Genomic DNA, 4,976 nt, shown 5'->3' on the forward strand with positions numbered 1-4,976 from the left:
CATCAAGGTCTATTCCCTTGAATACTTTCAACATCAAGAAGCACATTCACGGTCTTCTTCACCTAACTTCCTAATTTCCTTATCAATTTTCGAGATTCCTTTTGCCCTGGAAAGCCACATTCTATAGCTATTGACCTATGTATTTATTTTATAAGGATTCAGCGTGCAAGGTAGTCAAAAGTCGAATTTAAGTGATAATGTTCATTCATTAACATATAAGTATGTAAAGAATCACATATATCTCTCTCAATCCTCGTCCGATCAGCGAGACGTTTTTTTCATTAGATAGCCCCCATTATGGGGCACATATGCGCTCACAACGCGCTGCGAGCGCTCCAGCGGAAGCCCGGGTAAATGCGATATAATGGTAAAAAAGGGCTAGATTATAAATTATATAGGATATTCCTGTGTCATTTTGATGTTAAATCCTTGAAGGACTATATACTAGCTTAGGTGAGGTATAAGACCCATATACTGTGTCATATTGGGGCTCAGGGATGTGTACAGTATTCATGATTTACTATACCAACCCTCAGAGGATATATGTGAAATTACTCCAGCAATACTGATGTGTTTGCTTCACAAATAGCATACATATAATCCTAACAACAATATACATAGTCCTATAAAATGTTTAAAGGCATTTACCTGCAAGGGGAGTGGGAAACGGCTGCCGAGTGTTGAGCAATGTGCGTGGGAAAGAAATTTCGGGGGAGTGATCAACAAAAAGAGAGCGTGGGAAGCACGGGAGACGGTGACCAGATGCTCCCGCCTGTTGTCTTCACACGCTTGGGACCATCGGCAACAACCATCAGCCCTGATCAATGATGGCCACACAGTGTTCACACGGGATAGCCCCATCAGCCGGCAAATTGATGCCGACAAGCGGATTAACTCTTTTGGCTTGAACAGGTGACTCGGCAGTACTATGATACTGTCACATGACCTTATCAGATCGAGTATTGAGGTACTGTAGGAGAACAGTATCACAATACTCGTCCTTCTTTTAGAAGGAGAGTACCATGGTACTGCCAGTGTAGGAGAACAGTATCACAATACTCGTCCTTCATTTAGAAAGAGAGTATCGTGGTACTGTTGTGACCCTATCGGGTGAGTACCATGATACTGTAGGACAACAGTATCACAGTGCTCTATAGGAGGCGAGTACTGTGGTACTGCCATGATCCTATGGGATGAGTACTGTGATACTGTGGGAGACTAGTATCACGGTACTCATCCGCTCGGATAAGAGCACAGTACCACGGTACTTGCACCCTACATGGAGGGAGAGTACCATGGTACTGCTGGTAGTCTGGTACTGAGTAACACAATACTATGCCAATATTATACTATATTGTCGATGAATTCTGCATGTAATCTAGATGATACTATAGTACTGTATACTCTTATTATGTAAGACGATCATCGAACGACCGGTCGCGCGCGTACAAAACGACCCGTCGTGTGACCCTCATGCGTTATTCGACCATCCCCTACCCCGAACAAAAAAAGTGATTCGGCGTGACCCCGCTCCCAAAAGGATCACGCGCTGCCAGTCGACGCTCCCGAACTCTTGTTCGTGTAAATCTCGACGCTGTTAGGTGACACATGCGAGCAAAGCGGGTTACAGTACAATTTTCCCTATTGTGGGATGGGAATATCTTCAAAATTTGAATGATCATCCAGCAACGGATGGAACACGATCAACAGGGGTGATGCAATGAGCGCCGAAATGCTGTTTCCGTAACACTTGGAAATTCGAACCACCATGTCATGATCAGTGTGATCATCTCACCCGTGCTTGTGCTCCTCGTCCTCGAGCATGTCTGGCAAATCCTCTTCTAGCCGAACAAAGCATGTCTCTTCTCAGATTTCGCGCTTTAAGAACCATGTCTCCTCTATCTTCTCTCGTCCCGTTCCAGTGTCTCCTTCTGTCAGCCAGCACTCACACTACGTGAAGCAAGGACCATTCAACCGGGCCCACAATTTCGTTATGAATTCTCCTGTGTTTATCGATAACAATACTACTATGGACAACTGTAAGGGCTGTCCATTTTTGTTGCGCACATACTTGCTGAATTTTCTGTCAGTCATGAAGGAGCTTCTGCAGGCGACGATTATTGGAGCCGAGTTCGACTCCTCCGACCGCGATCCGCCCCCACGATGTCACCCTGGAACTCGCCTTGCAATCATACAACGGTGCCTTGAGTTCGTCGTTGGAGACAGTGGCGACAGAAAGCTACATTGGGTGGTTGGCCGTGCTGGAGTCGGAAAGTCGGCTATCATGCAGAGCGTTGCTGAAAAACCCCCTGAAGGTGTCATCTGTGCTTCAGTCTTCCTTTCCGTCAATGGTAGACAAGATGGATCCAAAATCTTCGTGACCATCGCATACCAGCTCGCAGTCAAGTGTGAGCTCTATCGTCAATTCATTCAGAACGAGATTAGCAGGGACCCTTCTCTCCTTCGAAAATCACTCTCGGTACATTTCAAAAGATTCATTGTTGAACCGTTTATCCATCGGCATCTATTCGATCTTTCGAATCGGTTTCTCATAATCGTTGACGGTCTCGACGAGTGCGATAATCCCTTTACACAAAAAGAACTCCTCAAGCTAATCTCCGATTTTTGTATCACGTACCCTACGTCCCCCATCACATGGACTGTCGCTAGCCGTCCAGAGCCTCACATTACTTCCTTCTTTGAGAGGTCCGAGGTCCAACAGGTTTATACAAAGGAAGAAATCGAGATAGATTCGGATGACGCATGTCAAGACGTCCAGCGATTTCTTCGCGATGAGTTGAAGAAAATTCAACTCGCATATCCTTCACTCAAACACAAACAGGAGTGGCCCTTACAGCTTGAATTTACCAAAGTTGCTGCGGCTGCCGGTGGACTATTCGCCTATTCTTCGACAGTGATCCGATATGTTGGTGACCCTCACTACCGAGATCCCGCCGCTCGACTTCGTTGTGTAATTGAGGTCATTGACTCTGTGGGAAAGGACGACTTGTCGCGAAGGGATCATCCAATGACTCAGCTTGATGCTGTGTATACTAGGATCCTCTCTAACATCCCGAGTGGTGTTATGATCAACGCCCGAAAGCTACTACTCCTGTATTCAAGCCTCGGTTGGAAGGGAGAAAAATTTCGCTCGCAATGTAATGTGCTTGGGCTGACGGAAGATGCTGTCTATGGTGTCGTTCGTCATCTCCACGCAGTCACGAAGGTCCCTGAACCAGACGGAGCTGATGATGAATGTCTCCGATATTTTCATAAATCGTTCCAGGACTTCCTATTCGACTTCAAGCGATCAGGATTTTCCGCTGACGTCAAAGAAGAGGCTCAGCTACTCAAGAGTCAGATATCAACGAGAATTGTCGAGGAGGTTCCCGATGACCCTAATGGTATGGCGAGTGATGAAGATATCAAGTGTGGTGGTGGTTCTCTGAAATGTGGCACTGAATCTATTCGCAAGATTTCACTTTCTTGGCCTGCCGATGAGCGGTACCAAATGACCGATGATGAGTTACGGCTCAAGTTGTACCGTGAAGCATTGTTGGATATGTGCCTCAACTATGACTCTGATAGTCGCTCATATGGAAGCATGCCTTGCTTTCACGCCTTGACTACACGTTTCGCTATTGCCCCTTCATATCTACCTTTTGATCAGTTGCACGAATCTGCATTCGTAAGTCCCTCTAGGTTTTGTCCCATCTACCCTACTGAAGCTTTAATTTAGGGGAATTTTCGCCAAGAACTCACGGAACTTGGCCGATTGAAGCAAGTGCCACTTCGAGCATTGGATTATGCCTCAATCAGCGGAGGCATTCAGTTACAGTTCAGAAATCCTATCGGAGTGGAAGTCGAGCTTTCTGATCCTTGGAATCCGTCTTGCCGGGTGAGTTTGAATTTCTTTGATAATCAAGTTCTCCGAATCTAAGCATATGTAGCATGAAAAGCAGGAATTGGCCGGATTACAGCAGAAGCGAGGTTGGACGACTCGGTTTGAGAGGTTTATTTCAAACGATGTGAACACTGAAGACGATGTAGCAGAGATGGATATTCCCCGGTTTAATTTCCTTGGAGGTGACCTGTCCCACTATAAAATCTTGGCTGGCTATGGACACGAGGAATGTGACTACTGCTTGCGACGCCTTGCCCGCCATTTCATCAACAACCCGGATCAACCTGTTACCATTTTTGTAGATTCGACGGATTTAGGTTATGTGGAACTCTCGTTCGTTGACCCAGATGATGGTGTATCGGAGTGGAGATATGGATTTTTTCATTCTGGAGCTCCGATGTGTGTGTTTCGATGATTAGCAGACGCGTTGGTACTGTAGGCTGTAGCTATCATTTTCTCCCGATTACTACTATGATGGATTTTTGCGTCTGTCATAATAATCTTCTATCAGGTTATTCGCCGTGCTTGCACCACACATGGGCGTCTAATGTGCTGTTTGTCCACGTTAGGGTCTACTCTGCCAGGCTTCCCTTTCCCATCCTCGAGCATGCCAGGAAAGCCACCGGCTGGCCATACAAAACGTATCTCTTCTCGGATTTCAAGCTTCAAGAAGCGGGTCTCCTCTCTTTTCTCTCACTCTGCCCCTGCGCCTCTTTCTGCCAGTCAGCGTTCTCACTTGCCCGAAAATGATGCGGGAAGGCTGGACGTACCTGCTCATCATGGACCCCCTACATATCCTGCACCCTCTTCTCCGCTTCAGCTACCAGAAGCCGAGGTATCAGCCTTTTATGATCAGGGATCAAGTGTGAGTGCCCTATTCAAACTTGACGATATTCCCTCACATGTCTCGTAGCAGCTTTCGCACTATATGGGTCAAGGCATGTTCAATCGATCCCACCACCTTTTTCTAAAGGGAAATACGTTTATCGACAATAGTATCACCGGGGACAGCTGTAAATACTGTCCACATTGTCTATCTGTGCTTTTATACTTACAATTATCTTTGGTAGTC

Source organism: Agaricus bisporus (assembly GCF_000300575.1).
Source record: "Agaricus bisporus var. bisporus H97 unplaced genomic scaffold AGABI2scaffold_18, whole genome shotgun sequence".
NCBI lineage: Eukaryota > Fungi > Basidiomycota > Agaricomycetes > Agaricales > Agaricaceae > Agaricus > Agaricus bisporus.